This window comes from Cottoperca gobio, unplaced genomic scaffold (genome assembly GCF_900634415.1).
Source record: "Cottoperca gobio unplaced genomic scaffold, fCotGob3.1 fCotGob3_142arrow_ctg1, whole genome shotgun sequence".
Classification (NCBI taxonomy): Eukaryota; Metazoa; Chordata; class Actinopteri; order Perciformes; family Bovichtidae; genus Cottoperca; species Cottoperca gobio.
The window spans coordinates 61,873-76,877 of NW_021166804.1; the positions used below are offsets into that span (position 1 = coordinate 61,873).

Below are 15,005 nucleotides of genomic sequence, written 5' to 3' on the forward strand. Positions count from 1 at the left end.
TATTTTCCCTGAACACCATGCATAATTATAATAGGTTTTTATACATAATGCCACTGTGGTACGTGTGTGGATTGAATGATTTCCTTGTACGCTCGGAAACGAAACCCAAGAAACTGCAACTAAGTTTCTAGATTATTGTTTCGTTTAAAAAATGTCAGAAAATAGTGAAAAAAGTCCCCAAAGTCCAAACTGGTGTCTTTAAATGTCTTGTTTTGTCCCTTTAATTTAATATAAAGCAGAGAAACAGCATTTAAAAGACATTTTTGCATGAAAAGTTAATGATGAATTATCCAAACACTATTCTCTAATTGTTGCAGCCCTAACTCGCGTCTATATGTATTTTAAATCTCTCACCACCATCACCATGGGACTATAAACCATAAACTGGGCTAGAAGTGTGGTAGAAAGTGTGCCAGGTTCAGGCACCCACGGTACTCCGGGGATTCTCTGCACCCAGAAATCTCGTTTCCATATACGCTGACTGACCCACATTTGAATTAACAAACACCAGAAATATAGACCGCGTTTGTTTTAGTTCAGCACAAGAGATTAATGAAGTGTTGAAATAAACAATAGAATCTTGCAGAGGGGACTTCCCCTGCAAACAAAAGGAAGAGACTTAAATGTCAAACATGGCTGAAGACGAGCATGAAATCTGAATCTGACACAGAAAGCAGAGCTTGCTGGCCGCGCAGATGAACATTTGGTCACAACACATTATGAATGCTTTCAAACAGGAAGGAGATTCCTTCATTATAGAAGAATAAACAAACGTGCTTTAATGATTTAAGAAAGAGCAGTAACTCGGTAATGGACGGCACAAAGTCACCATCCGGAGAAATGTTGCTGCTGCAGATGCATCCTGGTGAAATGTTGTGTAAAGAGTTCAAAGTATAGAAAGACTAATGCAACTGATGATCAATATGTAAAGCAATTATGTTAGCCAGCAGGAAATGTGACCTTTCCACACACACTTAACAGAAACTACACACACACTTAACAGAAACTACACACACACTTAACAGAAACAACACACACACTTTTCTAATTCACTGACGCGACTTGTTCTCTGTATTTAAGAGCTTAATAATTCTTATGGATAAAATCACAAAATGTTGAGTTGATAAGAAATAAAAAACACCCCTTTCTTTATTTAACAATCTAAAGGGTTGTTTTGTTTTGCTTCAGGTGGATAATGTTTGCAAATGTTAGATTTTCCCGAAGCTCTGAGGTGAGAAATAAACTGGTGATTCATTTTCTAGTGCTGCACAATTATATATAGAATAATAAACTTCTTATTTTTCCAGACCCTAACCCTAACCCATTATTTTGGCACTTTCACGTGTAAATAAAACACACTGTGTTCCTGCTAATGTACAAATGTTTGCATCAAAATAAGACATCTCTTATCTGCAAAATATAAATCAAATTGTATTACATCAAAAGATTCCTGCTTTAATATCTATATTACTGCAAAACATCTCCTTCAAAAAACTGGATTTATTCAAATTTCTCACCAAAAACTACACTTTACAAGATGACATCGAACACATCATAATCAGGTTATAATTTACTTTCGTCTAATACTCATTTCTACTGAATAGAGCTTGAATGCACCAAAGTGCTTCGTTATGGAACCTCGCTCCACTGGCTGCTAACAGCTAACAGCTAACAGCTAACAGCTAACAGCTAACAGCTAACAGCTAACGTTAACTAGCTCTCCTGCCGAGTTCAACACAGATTTGTTGTTTGCAGCATTATCAGGAAGAAATAGGGTCAAAGTGAGTTTACTTCTGTCCAGAAGTACTGGATGACTTGGTACAGAAGACTTGGTACAGATGACTTGGTACAGATGACTTGGTACTGGCTAAGTTGGTACAGATGACTTGGTACTGGCTAAGTTGGTACTGGATGACTTGGTACAGAAGACTTGGTACAGATGACTTGGTACAGAAGACTTGGTACAGAAGACTTGGTACTGGATGACTTGGTACAGAAGACTTGGTACAGATGACTTGGTACAGATGACTTGGTACTGGCTAAGTTGGTACTGGATGACTTGGTACTGGATGACTTGGTACTGGCTGACTTGGTACAGATGACTTGGTACTGGATGACTTGGTACTGGATGACTTGGTACAGATGACTTGGTACAGATGACTTGGTACTGGATGACTTGGTACTGGATGACTTGGTACAGATGACTTGGTACTGGATGACTTGGTACAGATGACTTGGTACTGGATGACTTGGTACAGATGACTTGGTACTGGATGACTTGGTACAGATGACTTGGTACTGGATGACTTGGTACTGGATGACTTGGTACAGATGACTTGGTACAGATGACTTGGTACTGGATGACTTGGTATAGAAGACTTGGTACAGATGACTTGGTATAGAAGACTTGGTACTGGATGACTTGGTACAGATGACTTGGTACAGATGACTTGGTACAGAAGACTTGGTACAGATGACTTGGTATAGAAGACTTGGTATAGAAGACTTGGTACTGGATGACTTGGTACAGATGACTTGGTACAGAAGACTTGGTACAGATGACTTGGTATAGAAGACTTGGTATAGAAGACTTGGTACTGGATGACTTGGTACTGGATGACTTGGTACAGATGACTTGGTACAGATGACTTGGTATAGAAGACTTGGTACTGGATGACTTGGTACAGATGACTTGGTACAGAAGACTTGGTACAGATGACTTGGTATAGAAGACTTGGTATAGAAGACTTGGTACTGGATGACTTGGTACTGGATGACTTGGTACAGATGACTTGGTACAGATGACTTGGTATAGAAGACTTGGTATAGAAGACTTGGTACTGGATGACTTGGTACTGGATGACTTGGTACAGATGACTTGGTACTGGATGACTTGGTACAGATGACTTGGTATAGAAGACTTGGTACTGGATGACTTGGTACAGAAGACTTGGTACTGATGACTTGGTACAGATGACTTGGTACAGATGATTTGGTATAGAAGACTTGGTACTGGATGACTTGGTACAGAAGACTTGGTACAGAAGACTTGGTACTGATGACTTGGTACAGATGACTTGGTACAGATGATTTGGTATAGAAGACTTGGTACTGGATGACTTGGTACAGAAGACTTGGTACAGAAGACTTGGTACTGGATGACTTGGTACAGAAGACTTGGCACTGGATGAACGAACTCAAGAGTTAAACACAGATTTACAGTAAATAATGTCTGATATCAGAGACCGTTTCATCAACTACACAAAACTGGAGCGTATAAAAGAGTGTGTGTTTCTCAGTCCCGACTGTAAACGTGTTGTTCACACTGTGAACTCCGCAGGTGTGATCACACATTAAAGTGCAGCCAGCGCAGGTATCAGTGACGCGCTGCCGGCACTTCACAGTAAATCAGAGTACTTAAAGGACAAAGAACGTACTGAGAGAGAAGAAATGAAATAATCTGAAATAACACTCCTGCGAACATGTGATTTGTATCCATGTTGCGGTCTTTGCACTCTGAGAGGTTCACACTGTCCTCACTTAATTCCCTCAAAAGGTCAGCGGCGTTGCCTAGCATTTCTGTGTATGCAGCCGGTCAGGTGGGCCGGGGCTGTATCAACAGCAAAGTGACACATGAAGGATTCACGACGAAATGAGCCATCTGCTCCTTTAATCTAAAAATACGCTCCTGCCTCCGTCTCATATAAATAAAGTAAAAACACACACCTCTCGTTGCAGATAACCATCAGCTGGTTTTATGCTTATCGTGACGTCGTGAGCAGCGTCATGCCGATTCTTTCTCCCTCAGCATCATTATTGTCTGCTTCAACAATACCTCATCCTATCGGAGTAATCTGATTCCTCACTTCCTGATTAGATAATGATTTGCATGCACGGTGCAGAGAACATGGAGCACAGGAAGAGGCATCCCTTCACCGGGCTAAATGAGATTTCCTGGAACAAGTATAAATATTTCAGGTGGTTTGAGGAATGTTGGCTTGTTAGGACTTAATACAGAGCATGTGAGCGGCTCAGTGAGGTGACTGCTGTTTCTGTTACCTCACAGGAACATTCAAGCAGCAGAGACTCTGTGTATGCATGGAAGAGATTTAAATGTGGAGCTGACAGCAGCCACACAGTCATCATTCAGTGTGATTTACTGTGGCTGACAGACAGGCTGAGGGATAACTCTGTTTCAGCAGCGTCGCTGCACATAATCAGTGCAGAGTAAATGGTGCAGCAGGAGCGCAGCAGGCAGGACACTAGTGCTTCTTCAAACAGCAGTAAAGAACTATTTAAAAGGGATTCTGATGAAGTGTGGTTCATCAGGTAGAGTAGATCCTCTGAGATGTAACGCTGAAGCTCATGATGTGCTCACACCGTACGGGAACAACAGAAGGAGGTCAGTCATCTGTTCCAGGTGCATCCTGTGTGCTGATGTTTCAAAGAGTTAGATGCAGCGTTTTACCTGCAGCTCCTGTTCTGCAGGTGAAATTACTGTTTTTTTTGTGTTTGAAGAGAGAAAGAGTTGTAGATACTCTAAATATATTGTACACTTGAACTGATGTTTGTATATGTCTGAAACACGTCCACAGCAGAACATTGTTTATCTTCCTGCTTCCTGTCTGTGTGTACAAGCTGCACTACTGTAGTAACACACTGACTGAGCAGAAGCTCAGCCTCACTTCAACACATCAGAACTGTCCCTTTAAATGTTGAAGTTCTTCTTCACGTAGCAACAGCTTGTGAAATAAACATCTACTCCCACATGAAGCTGAAGAACCGTATGTTTACAGTCTGACACTCTTCTTTACAACTAATAAATACCAAAGAAATGCTAATAATAATAATAAAGAATTGTGAGCCGTTCAGTTGGCATTTTCCTTCACGCACGTTGAGTTATTATCACTTAAAGTCCTAATGTGTAACTGTCACCAACCAGAAAGCCCTCTCTTCATTTCAAGGTACGCTTGGGGACGACCGTTTTACATGCAGGCTAATATTTGTGCAAGCTGTCACGACGCCCACGCCTCGTGTCAAGGAAATCTGCTGTTTTGCAACTCGTGCAGGGTGCAAGCCATCGACTCCGTCACCCGTGGTTGGAAAACATGTGTGCGTCTCTGAACAGAGAGGGAAGTCTGATAGTGTTGCTCCTGAAACTACAACAAGCGAGTGCAGACTGCGTCGGGTTCGCAGGAGGGGGAGGACGGACGAGCTCGGGTTGCTATGGAAAGTGTTTCCCTCCATCAGCTCTGCGTCAGAGCTGTCCCGGCTGACGAGCAGGTAGGAGGCCGAGAGGAGTCTTCCCCCTGCAGCTTTGCCTCCTCCCACCCTGCGAAGCCTCGCTTGACCTTCAGCCCCACAGGCCACGCTCATAATGCATTCTACATGCAGATGCTACCGTGACTCATATGCACATGGGAATACTCCCTTTTACTATATATGGTTTGTGTGTGCCAGAGGTCGCTCTGCAGGCCGAGCACAAGTTTAAAACCAGCAGTAATGTTTGACTCACTTACTGGAAGTTTCAGAGAAAAAACCCTTGAGCTGCTATAACCACGACTTCCCCGGGTCGGTTTACATCATCTCTTCAGTTTAGTTCAGATCGCTGTGTGCACGCTGAGGTAGAGCTGAGGTAGAGCTGAGATGTTTCTTTGTTAGATTACGTTTTGCATTGTGCTGGAAACAAATGTGGCTCTAGTCATTTAATCCTGTTCTATAAAATGTTAGAAAATATTGAAAATTGTTGAAAAGTGCAAGCTGACGTCTTTAAATGTCTTGTTGTGTCCCTTTAATATGATATAAAACAGAGAAAAGCAGCAGATCTCCACATTTAAGTGGCTGGAAACAACATTTAAAAGACATTTCTGCATGAACAAAAATGACTTTAACGATTAATCGTGTATCAAAAAACCAAACAAACACCCCTGAATAAGGTCGTCAGAACTCATAAGGTCTCCCTGTATAAAAGACACATGATGAATTCTGTATTTTTCCCTTCTCTACCCAAATAGCGAGTTTCGTACATTAGTCATCTAATTGCTGCAGATGTACGAGTAACGAGCACGACAACAGGGTTCCCCTTCTCTGCTGGAACATCGAATGTGCAGCGGCTGCAGCAGAAACACTGCAGAACAATAAACTGTGAGTGTAAATCACACAAGAGGGAAGCTGCAGAACACTTTCACCACAGCATGAATCACAGACTTCTTGGAAAATGTAGGCGAGGCTCTCCGGCTGGCCATCACTCTGAGTTCAGACTTGAATGTGACTTATGTAATCGTTGTTTTTGTGTGGAGGCAGCCTTGTAGAACACCACGCCGCGTTCAGAGAAGAAGAAAAACCTCCAACCTGCCCAGACACGAGAGCCTCGCCTGCTGCGCCCACACAGACATCCACAACTGAGAAGTGTAACCAGCAGGACTCTCCGCTATCGTGGCAAATCCTGTGGTTTCAAAGCAAAATATATTTGACTATATGGTAATTATTATGTAAAATAAGAATGAATGCGTGAGCATAACTAGGAGATGGGACCGGGTCCGACTTTGTAAATGAAAAACACTCACAAGAATTTAAACCCACATTTAAAGACGTTTAAAGACATTTAAAGACATTTAAAGACATTTAAAGACATTTAAAGACGTTTAAAGACATTTAAAGATATTAAAGACATTTAAAGACATTTAAAGACGTTTAAAGACATTTAAAGACTTTTAAAGACGTTTAAAGACATTTAAAGACATTTAAAGACGTTTAAAGACATTTAAAGATATTAAAGACTTTTAAAGACGTTTAAAGACATTTAAAGATATTTAAAGACATTTAAAGACGTTTAAAGACATTTAAAGACATTTAAAGACATTTAAAGACGTTTAAAGACATTTAAAGACATTTAAAGACGTTTAAAGACATTTAAAGACATTTAAAGACATTTAAAGACGTTTAAAGACATTTAAAGACATTTAAAGACGTTTAAAGACATTTAAAGATATTAAAGACATTTAAAGACATTTAAAGACGTTTAAAGACATTTAAAGATATTAAAGACATTTAAAGACATTTAAAGACATTTAAAGACTTTTAAAGACGTTTAAAGACATTTAAAGACATTTAAAGACATTTAAAGACGTTTAAAGACATTTAAAGACATTTAAAGACGTTTAAAGACATTTAAAGATATTAAAGACATTTAAAGACATTTAAAGACGTTTAAAGACATTTAAAGACTTTTAAAGACGTTTAAAGACATTTAAAGATATTAAAGACTTTTAAAGACGTTTAAAGACATTTAAAGACTTTTAAAGACTTTTAAAGACGTTTAAAGACTTTTAAAGACGTTTAAAGACATTTAAAGACTTTTAAAGACTTTTAAAGACGTTTAAAGACATTTAAAGACGTTTAAAGACATTTAAAGACATTTAAAGACATTAAAGACGTTTAAAGACATTTAAAGACATTTAAAGATATTAAAGACTTTTAAAGACGTTTAAAGACATTTAAAGATATTAAAGACTTTTAAAGACGTTTAAAGACATTTAAAGATATTAAAGACTTTTAAAGACGTTTAAAGACATTTAAAGATATTAAAGACTTTTAAAGACATTTAAAGACTTTTAAAGATATTAAAGACATTTAAAGACGTTTAAAGACATTTAAAGACTTTTAAAGACATTTAAAGACATTTAAAGATATTAAAGACATTTAAAGATATTAAAGACTTTTAAAGACATTTAAAGACATTTAAAGACATTTAAAGATATTAAAGACTTTTAAAGACGTTTAAAGACATTTAAAGATATTAAAGACTTTTAAAGACGTTTAAAGACATTTAAAGAAGTTTAAAGACGTTTAAAGACGTTTAAAGACATTTAAAGACATTTAAAGATATTAAAGACGTTTAAAGACATTTAAAGACATTTAAAGACATTTAAAGACGTTTAAAGACATTTAAAGACGTTTAAAGACATTTAAAGAAGTTTAAAGACGTTTAAAGACGTTTAAAGATGTTTAAAGACATTTAAAGACGTTTAAAGACATTTAAAGACATTTAAAGACGTTTAAAGACATTTAAAGACATTTAAAGATATTTAAAGACATTTAAAGACATTTAAAGACATTTAAAGACGTTTAAAGACATTAAAGATATTTAAAGACATTTAAAGACATTTAAAGACGTTTAAAGACATTTAAAGACATTAAAGATATTTAAAGACGTTTAAAGACATTTAAAGACATTAAAGATATTTAAAGACATTTAAAGACGTTTAAAGACGTTTAAAGACATTAAAGATATTTAAAGACATTTAAAGACATTAAAGACATTTAAAGACATTTAAAGACATTTAAAGACATTTAAAGACGTTTAAAGACATTAAAGACATTTAAAGACATTTAAAGACATTTAAAGATATTAAAGACATTTAAAGACATTAAAGACATTTAAAGATATTTAAAGACGTTTAAAGACATTAAAGATATTTAAAGACATTTAAAGATATTAAAGACATTTAAAGACATTTAAAGATATTTAAAGACATTTAAAGACATTTAAAGACATTTAAAGACATTTAAAGACATTAAAGACATTTAAAGACATTTAAAGACATTTAAAGACATTTAAAGACGTTTAAAGATATTAAAGACGTTTAAAGACATTTAAAGATATTTAAAGACATTTAAAGACACTTAAAGACATTTAAAGACATTAAAGATATTTAAAGACATTTAAAGACATTTAAAGACATTTAAAGACGTTTAAAGATATTAAAGACGTTTAAAGACGTTTAAAGACGTTTAAAGACATTAAAGACATTAAAGACATTTAAAGACACTTAAAGACATTTAAAGACATTAAAGATATTTAAAGACATTTAAAGACATTTAAAGACGTTTAAAGATATTTAAAGACATTTAAAGACATTTAAAGACATTTAAAGACATTTAAAGACTTTTAAAGACATTTAAAGACGTTTAAAGACTTTTAAAGACGTTTAAAGACATTAAAGACATTTAAAGACGTTTAAAGACGTTTAAAGACATTAAAGACATTTAAAGACATTTAAAGACATTTAAAGACATTAAAGACATTTAAAGACATTTAAAGATATTAAAGACATTTAAAGACGTTTAAAGACATTTAAAGATATTAAAGACATTAAAGACATTTAAAGACGTTTAAAGACATTAAAGACATTTAAAGACATTTAAAGATATTAAAGACATTTAAAGACGTTTAAAGACATTTAAAGATATTAAAGACATTTAAAGACATTTAAAGACATTTAAAGACGTTTAAAGACGTTTAAAGACATTTAAAGACATTTAAAGACACTTAAAGACATTTAAAGACGTTTAAAGACATTTAAAGATATTAAAGACATTTAAAGACATTTAAAGACATTTAAAGACATTTAAAGATATTAAAGACATTTAAAGACGTTTAAAGACGTTTAAAGATATTAAAAGATATTAAAGACATTTAAAGACTTTTAAAGACATTTAAAGACTTTTAAAGACATTTAAAGACTTTTAAAGACGTTTAAAGACTTTTAAAGACATTTAAAGACTTTTAAAGACGTTTAAAGACATTTAAAGACGTTTAAAGACATTTAAAGATATTAAAGACATTTAAAGACATTTAAAGACTTTTAAAGACATTTAAAGACTTTTAAAGACGTTTAAAGACTTTTAAAGACATTTAAAGACTTTTAAAGACGTTTAAAGACATTTAAAGACGTTTAAAGACGTTAAGACGTTTAAAGACATTTAAAGATATTAAAGACATTTAAAGACGTTTAAAGACGTTTAAAGACGTTTAAAAACATTTAAAGATATTAAAGACGTTTAAAGACTTTTAAAGACGTTTAAAGACATTTAAAGACGTTTAAAGACATTTAAAGACGTTTAAAGACGTTTAAAGACTTTTAAAGATATTAAAGACATTTAAAGACTTTTAAAGACATTTAAAGACATTTAAAGATATTAAAGATGTTTAAAGACATTTAAAGACTTTTAAAGACATTTAAAGACGTTTAAAGACATTAAAGACGTTTAAAGACATTTAAAGACATTTAAAGACGTTTAAAGACGTTTAAAGACATTTAAAGACATTTAAAGACATTTAAAGACGTATAAAGACATTAAAGACATTTAAAGACATTAAAGACATTTAAAGACGTTTAAAGACGTTTAAAGACATTTAAAGACGTTTAAAGACATTTAAAGACATTTAAAGACGTTTAAAGACGTTTAAAGACATTAAAGACATTTAAAGACATTTAAAGACGTTTAAAGACGTTTAAAGACGTTTAAAGATATTAAAGACGTTTAAAGACGTTTAAAGACGTTTAAAGACATTTAAAGATATTAAAGACGTTTAAAGACGTTAAAGACATTTAAAAAGACGTTAAAGACATTTAAAGATATTAAAGACGTTTAAAGATATTAAAGACGTTTAAAGACGTTTAAAGACGTTTAAAGACATTTAAAGACGTTTAAAGACATTTAAAGATATTAAAGACATTTAAAGACGTTTAAAGACATTTAAAGACATTTAAAGACGTTTAAAGACGTTTAAAGACGTTTAAAGACATTTAAAGACATTTAAAGACGTTTAAAGACGTTTAAAGACGTTTAAAAACATTTAAAGATATTAAAGACGTTTAAAGACTTTTAAAGACGTTTAAAGACATTTAAAGACGTTTAAAGACGTTTAAAGACATTTAAAGACATTTAAAGACATTAAAGACGTTTAAAGACGTTTAAAGACGTTTAAAGACATTTAAAGACATTTAAAGATATTAAAGACGTTTAAAGACGTTTAAAGATATTAAAGACATTTAAAGACATTAAAGACGTTTAAAGACGTTTAAAGACGTTTAAAGACATTTAAAGACATTTAAAGATATTAAAGACGTTTAAAGACGTTTAAAGATATTAAAGACGTTTAAAGACGTTTAAAGACGTTTAAAGACATTTAAAGATATTAAAGACGTTTAAAGATATTAAAGACGTTTAAAGACGTTTAAAGACGTTTAAAGACATTTAAAGACGTTTAAAGACATTTAAAGATATTAAAGACATTTAAAGACGTTTAAAGACATTTAAAGACATTTAAAGACATTTAAAGATATTAAAGACGTTTAAAGATATTAAAGACGTTTAAAGACGTTTAAAGACATTTAAAGACGTTTAAAGACATTAAAGACATTTAAAGATATTAAAGACATTTAAAGACGTTTAAAGACATTTAAAGACATTTAAAGACGTTTAAAGACGTTTAAAAACATTTAAAGATATTAAAGACGTTTAAAGACTTTTAAAGACGTTTAAAGACATTTAAAGACGTTTAAAGACGTTTAAAGACATTTAAAGACATTTAAAGACATTTAAAGATATTAAAGACGTTTAAAGACGTTTAAAGACATTAAAGACGTTAAAGACATTAAAGACATTTAAAGACATTAAAGACATTTAAAGACATTAAAGACACTTAAAGACATCAGGATTGTGAGAAACTTGTTTCTTGTTTTCTGACAATTTAAACACTGTTTGATAATTAAAAATAATCGTTGCAGTCGTTTCCTCTTCACTGCAGCGTTAATGAAGAATATTTGATTATAATAATTATTTTGGCCACGATAATCGTGTTTTCACATCTTCCCAGCGTGATGACGTAAAGATAACGTTTTGGTTTATGACTGCAGCTGCTCCTAACGATTGTTTTTACTGTTGATTAATCTGTCAATTATTTCTACATAAATCAATTAGTTGTTTGGTTTATAAAATGTTTCCCAAAGATGACGTCCTCAAATGTCTCAGATATGTTTAGTTTACTGTTGTAGAGGAAAGAAACCAGAAAATATTCACATTTAAGAAGCTGGAATCAGGGAATCTTGACTTATTTTTAAATATATTTATTATTATTATAATTAATCTTTGCAGCTCTGTTCATGACACTTTATTTATGAAAATATCTGCCATGCATTCAGGTGGACTGGAATGAATGATAAAGAATGAAGGAAGTGAAGGTGGAATGAAAGATAACGACTACTGTATTTATTTAGAGAAGTGAAATACTCCGTAAACACAAAAGGTATTCACGCCATCTCTGTGATGAGGCCACACAGCAGCAGAACACATAATGGGCTCTGATGTAAACATTAACACTGGGCTGACCTGACTGCAGGATTGATTCTCTGAGCCTGAAACGCTCTCCTGCAGCTAGAGAAACAGATGAATACCAGTGAAAATCTCCATCTTTGAAATAACCTCACACAGTGGTGAACACACGACCTGGACGTAAAGACAGAGTGGCATTCAAACTAAAAGTCCAGGCGGCGGGACAAAGCATGAGGAAGACTTCCCTGTTTGATGGCTTATTCAGCATGAGGGTCACGTTCATGCATCTGCAGTGAAATGAGGGTGAAAGAGGAGCTTTGAGTAAACAAAGAGCACACAGTGGCAGAGCCCCCCCCTCCATCCCAACACTGGGGAGGACTTTCCCACACAACCCTGCTCAGCACATCCTGCAACACACTGAGATAAGATCCTATCAACATGGAGCAACAGCACCATAAACCTGCTGCTCAATGCACTGGAGATAAACCCAGAGAGCTCACACCCAGGAGACTTCAGCCCCCCCGCCCCCCTCCCTCAATGCTCAGCAGCAGTCTGACAGCTCCTTTCTGTAAATAGAGAGAAGGGTTCCCCCGCACGAAACTTACAGCCGGACTTTACCAGCATCTGCGAGGGGAAGTGACACGATGAGGTATGGGTTTATAAAAAGAAGGCTGCACAAGGTCTGCCTGAGTTACTCTGTTATTATAAAAACACGACTCTCCGCAGCTCTAAAACCTCACGTGCACGGAGCTGAATTTTGATTTTACATTCTTGACAAAAAACAGCAGCTAAAATTATCCCCTCGAATTTCTGTGCAGCTGAAATCCGTCCGGAGCTGCACAGAAACTTCGACCCACGCGAGTCCGGACCTCTCGCTGCTTGTTTCCTACCTTTGTTTCCTCGCGGAGATCCTCGCGGAGATCCTCGTGCTGCTGGTTCAACACTCACAAATCCTGCTTCACAAGTGTCTGGTAACTTTAAATGGAGGCAGAGAGCTGCAGCAGAGAGTCGCTCCGTCTGTAGGCACCGCCTCAGTCAGCTGCTCTGCGCACTCCTTTCCAACCAATACTCGCGCGCTGCACGGCGTGCGTCCATCTGAGAAGTTACGAAGTACTGAAATAAGAATCATTCAAATCTGAGATGATCCGAGAACATGTGTGTGTATGTATATACTACTATTTACAGTAAAACTAAAAAGATAAGAACTTGTGATGAAAAATGTCCTATAAATCTTTATAATAAGAAACTTTCTCACAATAATGATTTATTATAACAAGAATAATGAATTAATCTCTGAAAATATTGACATATCTCATAATAATTACATATCTCATAATAATGACTTAATATCTCACAATAATGACTTAATATCTCAAAATAATGAATTAATATATTCAAAATATTGACTTAATATCTCACAATGATGTCAGAATATCTCACAATAATGATTTAATATCTCATAATAATGACTTAATATCTCACAATAATGACTTAATATCTTACAATAATGACTTAATATCTCATAATAATGACTTAATATCTCACAATAATGACTTAATATCTTACAATAATGACTTATATCTCATATAATGTCTTAATATCTCACAATAATGACTTAATATCTCATAATAATGACTTAATATCTTACAATAATGTCTAATATCTCATAATGACTTAATATCTCACAATAATGACTTAATATCTCATTATGACTTAATATCTCATAATAATGACTTAATATCTTACAATAATGACTTAATATCTCATAATAATGACTTAATATCTTACAATAATGACTTAATATCTCACAATAATGACGTAATATCTCATAATAATGACTTAATATCTCACAATAATGATTAATATCTCAAAATAATGACTTAATATCTCATAATAGACTTAATATCTCACAATAATGACTTAATATCCTCACAATAATGACTTAATATCTCACAATAATGACCGGTGAATGAGTCTGATACAATAATGACGTAATATCTGTAATAATGACTTAATATCTCACAATAATGACTAATATATCACATAATGATGTAATATCTCAAAATAATGACTTTAATATCTCACAAAATGACTAATATCTCATAATAATGACTTAATATCTCACATAATGAACTTATTCCACATATGATGTAATATCTCATAATAATTACTTCATATCTCATAATAATGACTTCATATCTCATATTAATGACTTCATATCTCACATAATGACGTAATATCTCATAATAATGTCTTAATATCCACAATAATGACGTAATATCTCATAATAATGACTTAATATCTCACAATAATGACTTAATATCCCATTATGATTATTCTCAAATAATGACTTAAGTATCTCACAATAATTACTTAATATATATCTCACACTAATGACGTAATATCTCATAATGATTGACTTAATATCTCAATAATGACTTAATATCCACATAAATTCTCGCAAATAATGACTTAATATCTCATAATAATGACTTAATATCTCATTATGACTTAATATCTCAAAATAATGACTTAATATCTCAAAATAATGACTTAATATCTCATAATAATGACTTAATATCTCACAATAATGACTTAATATCTCATTATGACTTAATATCTCAAAATAATGACTTAATATCTCATATAATGACTTAATATCTCATTATGACTTATATCTCATATAATGACTTAATATCTCATTATGACTTAATATCTCATAATAAGGACTTAAATATCTCAAAAGTAATGACTTAATATCTCATAATAATGACTTAATATCTTACACAATAATGACTGTTAATATCTCATTAATGACTTAATATCTCATATAATGACTTAATATCTTACAATATGTCTTAATATCTCATAATACTTAATATTCT

The 15,005-nt window shown here is 33.5% G+C and overlaps 1 protein-coding gene across 1 annotated transcript in view; it reads right to left on the reverse strand.

Annotated features, from left to right (window-relative positions):
* Positions 1-13,158, reverse strand: part of dgkaa (diacylglycerol kinase, alpha a) — a 40,795-nt gene extending 27,637 nt beyond the window's left edge. Inside the window, exon 1 of the mRNA XM_029426233.1 lies at positions 13,011-13,158. The gene's annotated coding sequence lies outside the window, so the exon portion shown is untranslated. The remainder of the gene's footprint in view (positions 1-13,010) is intronic.
* Positions 13,159-15,005: the final 1,847 nt, after the last annotated feature.